This window comes from Anser anser, assembly GCF_964211835.1.
Source record: "Anser anser genome assembly, chromosome: 4".
NCBI lineage: Eukaryota > Metazoa > Chordata > Aves > Anseriformes > Anatidae > Anser > Anser anser.
This window is the reverse complement of record NC_139724.1, coordinates 47,355,825-47,371,076: the sequence shown is the minus strand read 5'-3', so window position 1 is coordinate 47,371,076 and position 15,252 is coordinate 47,355,825. Positions and strand designations below refer to the sequence as shown.

General features: G+C 42.3%; 1 protein-coding gene across 2 annotated transcripts in view; it reads left to right on the top strand.

Annotated features, from left to right (window-relative positions):
- The window catches only part of RASGEF1B (RasGEF domain family member 1B), a 156,035-nt gene that overhangs the window by 53,644 nt on the left and 87,139 nt on the right, over positions 1–15,252 (top strand). The window contains exon 4 of one of the 2 annotated variants that reach the window (XM_083835086.1): positions 452–550. The exons of the other annotated variant lie outside the window; for it this stretch is intronic. The gene's annotated coding sequence lies outside the window, so the exon portion shown is untranslated. The remainder of the gene's footprint in view (positions 1–451; positions 551–15,252) is intronic. 2 annotated transcript variants of the gene reach the window in all.

Here is a 15,252-nt window from a genome sequence, read left to right as displayed (position 1 = left end):
TGAGGAAACTTCAGTCCACTTGAGCATGAGGCACAAGGTGAAATTGCTCCCTTGCAGAGGATCAGCCTAAAGATACTAAGAGATGCAGCCATATCTTTTTTCTTAGGTGGTCATTGGTTCAGGATAGCCTATGTACCTGTGCATATGCCAAGAACTTCAATAATTTACATCTAAAGCTCATCAGGATAATTGGATCTGACCGAATATTTCCTTTCTATCTCATGTTTAATACTTTCTCCAAGCTCTTAGCAATTATGGTGTCACCTTGGTTTGTTGCCAGACTGTTCAGAACGATGCCCTTTCCATTGCTTGAGAGAAAACAGTCCCGGCAGAATGATGAACTTCTCTGTGCTGAAGGCTGAGGCTGACCTGCACAGGTGCAGGGAACACATGGCGTTCAGTCGGTGAGGTCCTGTTACAGTGCCTAGCCAGTGCTGTTCTGTGCTTACAGGTACACACATGGAGCACTGCAAGTAGGAACAAAAATTCAGCCCTTCAATGGATGAAGTCATGAAAGTCACGGTGGGCTAGGCTGCCAGCTAATGATTAGGTAAAGCTAATTTTCTTGGCTTTGAAGGCCTGCTTTTTTACATCCAGTGAAGTTCTGGCCCAGGGCATTGGCGTATTTTAGTCCTGAAGTCCAGAACAGAAATTGGTGGTGGCAAAATTTGGACTTGGGGAGCTTGTATGAATTTGGATGCGTCTTTGATCTCTTGGCTCAAGTATAAGGGCTTGAGCACTTGAACCTAGGAACAGAAGAATATGGGATTGTGTTATTAATGAGTATTTCTGCTACTGCTGTCCTGTCCTAAAAAAAAATGGCTCAGCTTACCAAAAGGGAGGGTAGTCTTTTTCTGCAATATTTAACTGATATTGTAGGGCTGCGTAGGGAAGTCTTTGTGTCTGATGCAGATTGCTTGTAGGTAATACACACACACACATATATATATATGTATTTTTTTTTCTCCTTGCACTGCATCAAGAACCTTAAATGCGTTACACTGTGAAAATGAATATGGGGAGTAAACCTGAAATCCTCATGATCCTTTTTTCCCTTGTCTGGAAAATCGCTTGCTCATATGAACTTGGTAGGGGTTATGGTCTGGTATGGTCATACTACTCAGGCAACAAGATGAGCATCCTGGCAACAAAATATGCTCCTGGCATATTAGGGAAACATTGTAAAGGTGGCAAAATTAAGAAAGGAACATGTCTCCTGTGCCCTTATTTTTGCTTGCTTGCTGTGCAACTGTTGCAAGGCAGTCTGTGACTGTGGCAGTCACTGCTTCTAAGAGGTGAGAGCAATGCTAGGAAGTATCAGTATTACTGGCTCCATAGATGTTATTACTACTTTTTATTTGGTAACATAATAGATTCTGTTAACCTTGGCTGAGATTAAATATATGCAAGCATACAGTGCAAAATTAGTCCTCAGTTCAGATGAAGATGGTGGCATTCACCACGGACTTCTTTTAGTTGCTCTTTGTGTGTCAAACTTTGAGGTTAAATGTTCCTTGCTAAATGTCCGGGTTATCTCCTATTTAGATTTTCTAACTCTGAAAACTTAACTTTGCAACTTCATTCTTTACTCATCGTACTTTGTTTCTGTATAGCACCTAAGTGGTATCTCAGGGCCTGTATCAGATGTTCAATCACTTTCCGTGCACTTTGTTGACAGTCTGCTGCAGTTGAAGGTCTATGGGAGCTTCCTTTGAGATGTTGTGGGGAGATGAGCAGTGACTTGTACCAATAAGAGATCAAATTGTTCACTAAGTTGGGTGACCTTAATAGCTCATAACTTAAACTCCTTTTGCAGCGGTTTAAAAATCAGTACATTAACAACATAAATGTTACTTGTCTAGTAACCAAGAGATTGACTTAAATTCCCAGGGATGGAGTTTCTTTGCAGCCACTCAGTGCTTTCCATTTTGTAAATGCTGCACAAAGATAAACTAACTGAAGAGGTGATTGAAATTGCTCCTATTTCTTTTTACACAAGTGAACTGTAGAATGTGTGTGCTACCTCATGATTTCACAGTGAAGACACTGGAGAGATATTTTTCCCTGTGTAAGAGAGTCCATAATTTAAACCTTATCTATTACTGAAATGTAAAAGGGTCTACATTTAGGGAAATAATACCCAACCTTTATCATAAGTGTCAAAGCCAGGCTCTGCTTGCTTGCTTACTGCTTTACAGAAGGGTGTTGCAGCATGTTCCCAGAAATCTTCAGTTGGAAAACTGCTGCCAGGCTGAAGGGAAATGTGGCATGATTTTTGTGCTCCTGATGAGCACTGCTCTTCAGGCTTCCCTATCCTTCCTGCCAAGGTGGTTGTTCCCTGGGTACAGTGAATGAGATTTGGCTATTGCCAGTTCTTACTTCTGACATGGCCTCATTGTGACTACCTTCTTCCCTGAACCACAGGCGTGCAGTCTGCTTCCAAGATATTTAAAAAGCACTCACTTGGTTTCATCATGTGGTTGTTGGCTGCTTCAAGAAACACTTGCTTTCAGTGGCTCTGTGAAAATACAGGCATCTGACAAAGAGGTCTGACTCCAAAGGACCTGATTGTAGATACTGCTGTCTGCAAGGCAACTGGGAGACCTGTGAGGTGAGTTGCAGCTTTGTGTAATGGGAGATAAAGTAGGCTGGTTGGGCTCCAGAGGCAAGCATGAATGTGTAGATGTGTTACTTCCTCAGATGAATCCCTCCCGCATTTTTCCCTTCTCTCGAGCAATGAGTTTGAAGCACAGAAAAGCAGAAAAAAGGTCAGGTCCTTAAAGGACTTACTGTTTTTAAGGAGCTTGTACTGTCTTATCTTGTGTTCCTGCTTGTCCAGTGTTGTAAATTGTCTCAAACTTCCTCCCTGCTCCCCAGGGTGGTAGGTAAATGTCAGCGATGGGATCAGCGGGCAGCAGAACTCATGTGCCTGAATACTTCCTCCAGGTTGCACAGTAAGGTCTGTTCCTGGGTTCAGGCCAGCGGAGTGTGTTTTGAGTGGCTTATTTTAGCCTCTGAAGAGATGATTGGAGGGAACCTTTCCTTATCTTGTTCCAGAGACACCTTGTATTTCCCTGCTAATGTGAAGAGGTGCAAAGGCATAAAGCAAGAATCTTACGTTAGTTGTAACATCTAAAGGTGCAGTTTGGTCAGCCTCATGGCTCACGCAGAAATTGGGTTTCAGCTTGGAGCTACAGCCTCTTTCTGACCTTTAAGTGTACAGTCCTGTTACGGCTCAGCATTAATTGAGTTTCTGAAATCAGACCCATGATTGCTTTCCGTGGTCTCATGAGCTTTTGGTTGCTGTGCTGCGTCCTTGTTTCCTTGCTGAAGAGCACTCAGGCTGGTGGGACAGGCTGTTTCCCCACACATGTGCATGTCCAAGTTGTCACATGCTTCAGTGGTTCCTCATAATTGCAGTCTGTGGGACAACTATGTGGTGCTGGCAGCTGGATGATGAAAAAGCCCCACAACTTCTGCTATCACTTGATAGCAGAATTGGGCAGTTCAGGACCTGTCCTGAAAACTCCGAGTTTCTCTTGTGGTTATTGCAGCTTGCTTGGAAATTCTGCAGGTTCAAAATTGAAAGGAGACCAAATCTTTTACTTAGAAACATTGTCAAAAATCCATGCAGTTCTGAAAATGACTCCATGAATTTTGTGGAGAACCTCTTTTTTTCTCTTTTTTCCTTAGATGGGTGAGCTCAGGTTTGGAAATAATGTTGTAATCATCAGATCCTGTTTAGCGTGCACTGTAGATCCAAATAATCTGTTGTAAGGTGTTGGGGTAAAGGGCTAGTGGCATACTTAGCCAGAAAACAGTAATCTGTTACTGGTATCACAGGCTAATGCTTCTCTGAAAATCATGAGAAAACATTTGGAGTTGGCTTGATGTAGATGTCTGGTGGTGGAGGGAGTTGCTGATGCTGAGCTAGGGTGTTGGTTTCCTGCTTTTTTCTTTAAGGAAGTAGGGTTCATTTAGAGATGACAGAATATCATATAAACTAAAGGAAAGAAGATGTGAAATGGCACAAGATGTGGGAAAACCCTAGTCAAGTCATAAACTTGACTGTCTTCTGGGCAAGCCTGTAAGCCTTTTGGCTCTAATTCAGAAGGAAGGGGTCTGGAAGTGGGGAACTTTGTAATATGATATAAAGCTGTAGAGCAAAAGCCTGAGGCTCTGATTTCTGTCTCCTGTGGTTAAAATGGTTTAGGAGGCTTTGGCCCCAGTTCAGCAAAGCACTTAAGTTTATATGCTACCTTTTCTTATTAGTCTCAGTGGAACAATTCACATGGATTAAACTAAGCCTGAGTTTGCTGGCCTTCCTGGAGCAGGGGCTTTACAGTAGGTAGGAAGCATGAAATTAACACCCCTAAAGATAGTGTTGATGTAAAGAAGCTCAAGAAAGAGCAGCTCAGAAGGCCTGGAGAAGAATGATGGTGTGATTGGTCTCATGCATTTCCTGGGCCAGATGCAGAAACTTGTAACAAGTCTTAATAGTCTCTAGAAGAAACACAACAAATTCTCTGAGGTGATAAACTCAGTGCTTGACAATCGAGCCTGTTCAGAAACATGATGTGGTGCTGTGTGGGTGCAGATGGAGTTCGGAGTTGGAGATGCTCTGTGGGTCCTTGCGTCTCTGGAAGCTGCTGCCAGCTTTGCTACCAAGAGTGGCCGTATGTTGGACAACTGAAAGCAGTGTCGGGACCCAACCGAACAGCAAGGATTCACCTGCAGCTCTGCAGACAGCACTAGTGCCATACAGGGGAACCAAATGTGCTTCTTGTCTTGGACAGTCTGCAGTTAGCTGCTTACTCAGGAGCCCCAGCAGCTTGAGGTAGGCTGCTGTGTGCTGTGATAAAGGCAGCAGAAGCAGTCCTCGTCTCCTGAAGCAAAGCAGTAACTAAACTCAACCATTTGGCATTTGCTTGTCATCTTTGACATGTATTTCTGCTGGAGAGCTCTCTACAAAAAATGCAAGAAGACCCATTTCAAGTGGCAAATAGCAAGAACTCTAAGGCTTTTCCTAACATGTTAGTGATGGCATCAAAGCAACAAATGTAGGACCCTTTACCAGATCCTGAAATCAGTGTTTTCTTGTATAGAAAGTGTATGTTTGCAAAGTGGTTAACTGCTTGCAGCTTGATAGCAAGAGCATGTTGTTGAGCTTTCCACCATGCCAAATGGAAACCTCCAACTGCTGCTGTGTTCCAGCTCACCTTCTGGGCTGCTGTGGCTCTGGGACAGCTTTCTGCCCTGAGCTTTCCATGGCCAGCATTTGTCCTTGTGGCTAGCAATGCATGTCTTAGGTAAGCTGTTTGTTAAAGCATATGGGGCAGTGTGTTTTGCTTCTGAATTCAGATTTATGTACAGGTCAGCAGCGTCACAGTGATGCTGTGGAAGGCATGTGAGAGGGCTCCTTTTCTCCCCAGGACACTCACTGCCTGATTCATGGTCTCAGTGCTGCAAATTGTCTTTGTCCTCTTGAGGCAGAACAAGAAGGCTGTTCTTTTCTTGTCTTTGTCTGTGATAGAAATAGCCCTGAGAGAAAGATATCTTACACATTAAGTCTCCATCTGACTGGGTAACTGGATTTCGTGAGATGCTGCCCTTTAGCCCTGTGGTAGGGTGTCTGTGTCTTGTACTGCTGCAGTAAAGGTTCCTGTCACTGAATGCCACTCCATCTGTTTGGTGACTTGTAACTTCATGACTGGGGAAATAAGTTATTCCTGGTTTGAAGGGGAGGATGCGAGGGACAGACAACCACTGTCTGAGCCCTGTTCAGCTCTTTGAGCTGGCATATTTTAGCTTGGAGCTTTTGCACTCCTTTGGCCAGTACATGCCTTAAAAAATAAAATAAAATAAATAAATAAATCCTGCTGGGTGGTAAATAAAAGATGAAATTGAGCTGGTGGGATGAATAAGGGGCTGATGCTGCTGAACAGTGGTGACTATCAGTACCCTTCCAAAGTAAGTTGTCTGATCACACCATTACTAATAATGCTGTGTTCTGCGGGACTTGAGTGGCTGTCAGTGTCACACTAGGCTGGCAGCTCTCATAATTTAATGAGAGACAGGATTTTGTTTGAAGTTGTGAGATGCTATAATGGAAGAAAAAAAGGCAGAAACTACCCAGCGAAGTGCTAATATTTCTCTGCTGGAGGTTCTCAGGCTTACTGCTCTTCTCCCTTTGCATAGTAAAAGATTGCACTTGCAGCCCTACATCTTGTTGAATAAAAACTCATCAAAAAGAAATCCACTGAGCATTGCTCAACACACAGACTCCCCATCCAACCCAGTAAAGCTTTGTGCTTGCACTCTCAGCTCCCACATGCTTTACTGGAGAGACTGTCAAATAGACCTGTCTCAGTAACCCTCATCTTGAAGATCTGCATGTTAACACACTCCTGGAGATGCAAAAAAGGTCTGGACAGTGCTTTGGTCTGACCAGGACAGCTTGTCTATTGTTACTTCAACTGCACCTACTGAAGGGCCCTACTCTGTGAGTGCTGAGCACCTGGCATACAACAGCTTTCTTCCCTCTTACTCTACAGGAAGCTGCCTTTGTGCTTTGTTTTACTGATAAAGCTGTGTAGGGCTGAAAATATTTCATCTGCACTAATAAGGACGAGGCAGTGGTGCTGCTTGTGAATTGTAATTGCAACAAAGCCCAGAGTATTCTTCCAAGTGTTCAAACACAAACCAGAAGCAACAAAGAGCCTGAAGAAGCAAATTTGTAAGCATCTCTAAGGATATATGCAGAAGAGCTGATACACAGATAACAGGAGATCATTGTAGCCTTTTCTAATACCTTTCTGATAATTGTGTGGACTACGAAATGAGTAAGAAAACTGGAGAGCGCTTAAATTGATGGGAAGAGGAAAGCAATTGGCAAATTATGTAGATGGATCGGGAAGCATGTACGATGATCTTCAAAGAAGAGCTGAGACAGCAAACAGTTAAGCTGTTGATGATGTGAAGAGTTAGAACAGGATGAGACTGGGGAAGAAAAGAAATGTTCCTGTGTCAGAGGAAAATCAGGTTGCAATGGTGAAAAGTGTGAAGTAATTTCTTGGACAATAGTGGAAGCCTGAGTTTTGAGTCACTTAAACCTGTGTCCCAGGACAAAACTCCAAAATATACTGTAAATACCTACCCTGTAGAGCAGAGGAATGGACATTCCTCTGTGTTTCATTTCAGTTGCTTTTCTGGCAGGAGCACTGACTCTGTTTTCTGGAGTGGAAAGTCAGATGAGTTGCAACTTGGCTGGGGAGAATGGAGGTTTCAGTGGCGTGTATGTGTATTTTTTTTTTTTCCCTATGCATATTAGCAGCTGAGGATCAGATTTGTTAGAGTGCTTTCAAGTTAAGCTCCGATAATAAAAGTATCAGAATAGATGTTAAGACGACATGAAAAATTGTGTAGAAATCACTTTACATTATCAGATCCTGAGTTCTTTACAGAGCTTTGTTTTCCACGCTTCATTGAAGCTAACAGGAATTCTGTTGCTGGTGTCTTGCAAATAGAGGCTGTCACATGGTAAAAGTCAGTAACGGTGTACTACATCCGCCATTTAGAAAGCTCAATTACTAATTTCTTCTTGGAGTTAGTGCTGTGAACTGGGTTTGTTACCTTTTTAAATCTACAGTACAACTGTTCATGGACAGAGTGAATAACACCGATATCTCCACACCCAACCTTTTTAGAAAGTGCTTAAGAGACATGCAGGTAATAAGCAACTTTAGTTAAATAATGGTTCACTTATATTTAAAGCTGTATTATACAACATCTTGAATTAATGAAAGTATTCATTTACCTTTTAAAGGTTTTCTTTTTTACTACGTGTCCAAGTGAGGACAGGGCTTTTTCAAGATGCTGACTTCTCATCCCAAGCAAAAAGACATGCAAAACTGGTTTCCCAAATAGCATTCAACTTATCTGTCACTGTCAGAATTCCTAAACTGATGTGACACTAATGTGTGAGAGGGATTCCTCGTATTCCTCGTACTGAGTGTCAAAAAGCATAAGCAGTCAATTTGAGGCTAGATAAGATGGCTGTGAATTTCAAGGCTGTGAAGTCTCCTTGGGGATAAATTATTTTATAAGTACTCAATGTTTTTATACTCGGCCTTCCCTTTGTAATAGACCTGCTGGGTGTCAGTAGAAGCAAGATATTAAAACTAACACACAGCTTTTTCCAATGCAGAGAACACTTCCAAAGGTGCTGAGGCTCAGTGGGCTTGGAATAAACCAAATCCTCTCCAGCTACTTATCACCAGATGAAAGTAGCATTAATAATTACATAGCAACCCATACAAAGAGAATCCTGAATCCTTCTACCTTTTAGGCCTCTGAATTTGAACGACTTTTGCCTCTTGACAGGTGGAAAATTGAGATGGAAAAGAGAATCTTCATCTCTTGGGAGAAATGAAAGCTTGTCGTAAGCAGAAGGCAAGGCCTGAAATACGGCTGTGACATGTAAATAAATGGGAGTTGGCCTCCAAAGAGGAACTTTTCCTGTCTGTGTGGAGCTCGTGAGTTAGCTTCATCTCCCTGGACTGCTCACGGGGTGTGGGTGGGAGAGAGAGAAGTCTGCCAGGGGTCATCAGTGTTTTGCCTTCATTTCCAAGCACAACAAAGGAATGTGATGTTTGCGAAAATGTGACTCACTGGAAAAGGTTTTGGCTGCCATGTGCCTGTTAGGATTGTAACGGGAAAACATCTGCTTTCCACAGTCTGTTACCAATCTGGAGGATGCTCATGGTGGTATATGTTAAATTGACTTCTGAAGTAATGTTGATAGGATGAGGAGTCAGTATTAAAAACACATCTTTAAAAGCTTCTCTGGTACTGAGGAAGAATATTATTTCTCTAAAATTTCTCAAAGTCTGAGTGTGTGAGGATTTTTTTGTTGGTGGTGTTGTGGTCTTTTTTTTGTTTTTTTTTTTTTTTTTTTTTGCTTTTACGAAAAAGCCATGTGCTGATGTAACAAAATTAAATGGGGTTCTTGGTTTGCAGAAAGTAATGGGATGTACAACTGAAACTGGTAATGCACACAAGTATAGGTAACAATATTAGCTTTATTGCTTACAGGATGGACTTTGTTACATCTCCTTTGTTTTGAGTAACGGGAAATATATCTAAGGGACAGATGGCATACCAGAGATCTGTGGGATGCGGAGGTTGCAAACCTTTTATAATAAAGACTGTCAAAAATGCAGACTTTTATCATGTTAATTGTGCAGCAAATACACATTGCAGCACATAGGGAAATGTGCTTGGTTTTGGTCTGGCTGAAGTTATATAAAATTGCTGTCAAAAGCTTAGACAGGATTAGTTTTTTTCAAACTTAGGAGCAAGTCCTGTGACTATTTCAGCACAGCTCCATCAGTAGACCAAAAGCACGTATGTGTTGACAGGTCTGGACTTGAGAATTCGTATCCAGCACAGTAATTTGCCTGTTGCATGCTCATCACCTGACTCTTCTCTATGCCCTAACAGTTTATATATGCATCCTGCTTGGATCACATTTGGAGGAAGCATTGGCAGCTGGCCTAAATATATAGCTCTGCACAGCAGGGTACATATCTTCAGTTCTGGATAACTGTAACAGATGACCAAAACCACCACAAACAGAATGCAAATGCAAGTCTATAGAAGGAAGGGGAAAAAAGGTTATTGTTCTGTATAAATTCTTGTTATATTCTGTATGTTCTCTCCTATATGCTGTTTTCTATATTGTTCTCTTACCTACCAGTTACATAGCTAAGAATGGCTACTTAAAATGAAAGCATAGCATGAGACAATCATAATGGCAATCATAGGTGATACAGAAATGTGTATAACATGTAAATAAAATACCATTGGTATGGAAGGAATAGGTTTTTTTAGGTTAAGTACAGCAGTTACTCCTGCCATTATGGGTTAGGAAGTCACAAAGGTATAACAACTAAACATTTCAGGTACACTTAAATATATATTGCCTATTATATATATTCTCTGTGTATTTATATTTATGTATTTATACATATAGAGAGAGAGAACAGACTCCAGGGAGGTATAGATCATGTAATAGCATGCCCAGCTGTCACACTGCTTGAAGTACCAGCTCTGCCCTTTATCTGAGGGCACTGTGCAGATCTGGAAACACAAAAAGAAGCAAACTGGAGAATGTGAAAATAGAAGGTGCTATTTGTTCTGGATGAGCTGTTGCAAAGCCTTGGGCTTACTGCGGAACTTAGGTTTGCCACTGGATGAAACTGTATATTTGAAACTTTTTAATAAGTACTAGAGTGAGTGTAATATGAAAGGCCAAACCAACATAACCTGGCAAAAAAGATCTGCTGTCCTTTCTGTTCAGCTTGGTTTGCATTCTAGGTGGGCTTTGTAACATAGATGGTGCTGTTGCTGTCCAGTTGGAATGGATAACTGCTGATGGGATATCCCATCTGGGCAGCAGTGGGTGCAGCCAGCATCCCTTGGGGCAGCAGCCTGCATGCTTGCCATAGGTTTGCTAGAGCTGAGGGCAACACACTCTGAGCTGTGCTAGGCACTCTGTCCCTTCCCAGAGATACAGAAGATAAAATGCTGTTGATTTCAGCTGGTCCTTACTATTTCTAGTTATTTCTAAAAACTATTCTGGTGTACTTGGTGATTATTTTCTTTCACCCATTCCTCAAGAGCAATGTTTGGAGCCATTGTGAGTCTCTGACCCACTCTGACTGGCACTGAGCATGGGCTCACCTGTGTTTGATGCAAATTAGGGAAGGCTTCAAAATAAATGCTTAGTGATATAGCTGTTTTGGCTGAAAATGCTCTTTAAATGGTTCTGAGTGCACTTAAATTTGAGGTCTATATAAGGTTTTGTAAGCTGTCTATAGATTTGTTCATTTTTCTTTCTTTTTTTTTTCCCCTCATGCTTTTACCTCAACAATTACTGCAGCTTGTCCCAGAATTTGGTAATAGTACATGAGAAATGAGGGCAGCCTTCTCACACAAAGGTGCTGTTGGCAAGCTGGTGTATGTGAGTTTATTTGTTGCAATGGTATCCAGGCACATACCTCCCTGTGAATGTTATTTCCAAAAAAACACCACCACGATTTCTCCTACTTAGGCTGAGCTTTTCCCTAGTTCTACTGATTTGTGTGTTCTCTAAAGTCCATTCCCTTCTAAATGACTGTCTTCATCACCTGGAAGAAATTTAGAAAGCTGCTACAGTCCAGAGGGAGCTTATGCCACTTTTTCCATGCAGTCTGAGTCTGTGTATATCACACTGATAACATAAACTTTAGAACTCTGATGAATTTTTTCCCCTTTCGTTTATGTGGGAGGTTTGGTAACTGATTTTTAAAGGGCATACTTTAAAGAATGATCATTTGGTGAGTAATGAGGAAAAGACAGAATGCAGGAGTCTGCTTATCTGGAGAAAGTAATGGGAGAGTCCTGCTCTGAAAGCAGTGACATGAATTTGTTTTGAGATGTCACTCATATAATCTTTGATTCCCGCAGGGCAGGCCTCCTTGAGATCGATAGCTTAGGCCTGGCAAAGTGTCAAAGACAAAACTGGAGCTTTCTTTAAGCCTAAGGTAAGCTAGAAATCATAGAATCATTAAGAGGGTGGAAGAGACCTTCAAAATCAAGTCCAACTCTCAACATGACCTGCAGAGTTGGACCATTAAACCGTGTCCCTTAATTCCATGTCCACACGTCTCTTAAATACCTCCAGGGACGGGGGCTTCCCCACTTCCCTGGGCAGCCTCTTCCAGTGCTTGACCAAATAGTACTAGCATAGTACTACAGCTACTTTAATGAAGAAAAATATTTTTATCTGGCATGGTCTTGGGTAAGTCTGCCTAATGTTTTTTGAATTGGAGAAGACAGTTGTGAGTGGTTATTGATTTCCTGCCTGTAAGCGGTGCCTCCTGTGCGTCTGGTCTGCATTTCCACATGTCATGTATTTCCTGTTTATCTTGTGTTCTGTGGCAGTGGGAAGCAAATCAAAATTCCAAGTATTTTTTCTTTGACACAAGCTATCAGGATCAGGGCTAGAAGTTCAAATTGAACAATTGTTGTCTGCTAGTGTATAGATGAACAGAAAGGGTCAACAGCAAGGGGGCGGAATTGGCAAGTGGCATATAACTACGTGTTAGTGAAAACTAGAAAAGTTTGCAGCACGTTGGCAGGACCTCACAGAGCTGCAAAGATTTGGAGACGTAGCAGATGAGCTTAAATGCAAACCATTGCTGGATTGCTAGGACATGCTGGAAGTAAGAATTAGAGTACCGTTGTGGTATACTTTATTGTGAGCAGACAGGAAGAAAAGCAAGGTTTTAATGTTGACAGTTCAACGAAAACAGATGCTCACTGCATAACAGAAGCTACAGAACTGCATACTTATATGGCTAAGGAGGCTACTCAGTTCCATTGTATTAGGTAGGATAAAAATGAATGAAGTTTGCCTGCACTTTATTTCTGGCAACAGAGGAATCCTGCCAAGGATCCAGGTGTGCTTTCTGAAGTTGGGCAGGTAATTTCTCTGAAGCACTTGATCAGAGTTGGGGGCTTATTAGAGGATCACCAATCCAACACAGATATCAAACCCTGTTGTTTTTTTTTGTCCTAAATAGCATGATGTGCTAAAAGTGTTTATGACAATATTCTGAATTGCTGCAGGGAAGTCTGAAGTTTCTGAATACAGAGAGATGAAGAGTTCAGTATTAAAATTGTTCTTGAATACTGGAGCAGCAACATAATACAGGCTGAACTCTGGACGTGGTTGAGATGAAGGGAGAAGAGGGAATCCTAAATTTTACAGCTGGCCTGATTTGTGGGGTTGTTTTTAAACTATTTCTACTAATAGTAGCAGTAGGTAGCAGATTAGGGGCTTTGGATTCGTAATAATTCTTCTAAAATGTCTGCAGCTCATCTTTGAAACTTTCTGTTGGACTTCAAGACTTCAGCTTCTTGATGAATTTCTCAAGAGGCAGTAATCTTGGAATGTAGGACTGAGCTTCAGAGAACAGAAAATATGACAGGTTTTGTTGCATGAACTACTGTCCGCAGACAGTGAAATTGCTGCTTGCACCCAAAGAATAAATAAAGGTAGTCTTCCATACATGTAGCACAACAGCATGTGTTTAATGGCATAAAATCGTAGTTTGTCTGTCTATCCTGTTAACCAGAGTGGTGAGAAAGAGAGGAATTGCTGGAGTTTTGTGTTTCAAGTTGACCTGACTGGTGCAGGAGAGAGGGAAGGGAGGCAGGGAGGGAGGCGACTGGCTTGGGACAGAAAGAGAAAATGCACAAGATCAACATATAAGCCATATAGAATGTGTTTAGGCATGTGGCAAATAACATGAAATATATTCTGCTCTGAAGAGTTTCACTGTGATCCTCTTTGTGGAGCAGCAGTCCCAGAAAAGGTGACTGTTGCTTTTTCTGCAGCAAGGAACGGTGGGAAGTAGGACCTGTCCCAGCTCCCTGTCCTGTCAGGACAGCTCTTTTCCATGTGGCCTTCCTTTTCAAGTGTATTTCTACTTTCTTGGCCTCCTGTAGTCTTCTGAAAAAGCAGCAGCTCCTACACGTCCTGAATGTGGACTGACTAGTAAAATCCAGGACCATTACTTGAACCAGGAACATTACTGATTCTAATCTGGCTGAGTGAGATAGGAGGTACACTACAGGGAAAAAATGCCTTGGACACAACTATCAGGTTGCCCTTGCTAAGCAGCACATTCTCATTTAACTTTACATCCTGGGATGCCGTTCATCTCCTGGTTTTATTAACTGGCAGATTCCCAAAGAGACAGGCAGCTTTGACTAAAACGGGCTTTGTGATGTCCTGCACTGTCAGGTGTTTGATTTATCTTGCTGTTCTGATGCATCTCCCCCACCCGGAGGGCAGGGTGGTTACGGAGCAGTCCCAGCTTGCTTGGGAATCTGCATTACCAGGTCTGCAGTGTTTTGATGCTGTCTGATGTGCTTCCCTTGAACAGCTGCCGATTACTGTGGCGCAGCTCTGCTTGGGCTGCAAATGCCCTGGAGCTCGGGCACCTTCTGTGGGGGTGAGAGGAAAGGGGCTGTTGAGGGGCAATCAGTTTCTTTCTCCCCCAGCCCTTTTCAAAAACAGGGCTTAAAGACAAAATCTAAGCGAAGGTGTGATGCTGTCTCAGGTTGACAGCTAGTAGAGCTCTGTCCAGTGAAAAATACCTGCATCTGAAGAGCTGCCAGTTCTGTGCATGTAGCATAAAGCTTGTCAGCATTGAGTTCTTAAAAAAAACAAACAACAAAAACCGAATTTTTAGTTAAAGAGACACACCATCTGATGGGAACTGGCAGAGCATTAGTACAGCAGCCTGCGGTCCAGCACCCCTCGTTTAACAGCCCTCCATCCCCAGTTTCATCTCAGCTGCTGTTCATCAGATACCATGGCTTTATGCCTGGAGCTCTTAGCGTTAGTGATATTTATTCCTCCTACACTGATTTCAGCTGATGCATCAATTAATGCAGTATTAGTTCTCAATTGTAAAGTTTCACAGCAAAAACATTCGGATTTCATGTTCAGTTTTACAGGGGTACAGTACAGGTTTCCACTTTGTCCTTTTCTGAATGAGCCTTTTTGGTGGCAGGTAGCTGCATCAGCTGCAGCTGCTGGCATTATGGTCTGTTGCGACCTTCCATGTTTTCTTTCGCTGCAGCAGTTTGAGTGCCTAGGCAGGGGGAGTGAATACAGTTGACGTAAAAATGTAAAAGTAGCATATTTACTAAGGTAGGGTTTGAGTACTGTAGCTCCTGATATTCAGTGTCCTTCCTTCATTCGTTGCTGCATGCGACTTCTGTGACTGGTCTGATTTTTTTTTTTTTCATTTTTCTCTTTTTCCTTGAGATGTCCTGAGATGTTATTGCCCTTAAGTGGGGTTTGGGGTGATTACATTTAAACATGTGGTGAGGATCAGAACTGCTAAAAAGGCAGAGCAAGCAAACGGCTTGAAGTTGCTTATTTGCTTATTCTATAGCAGTGAGGTCTGTTTATTTCTCCTTCTTGCTTTGTGTAGGCTGTTAACAGGAACTGCATCTTGTTCCTTCCACTAGGTCCTTTTGGAGCGGTTTTTGCTAGGAAAGCTGTCGCATGCATCCCCCCTTGTGTGAGTGAAGTAACAGCTGTCTGGTCACGGGGCCGCTGTAGGCAGCCCACCAGGCAACTCGTGAACCATGAAAATTGCCTTGCAAGATGGCACCTTTGTGTTCTTGGGA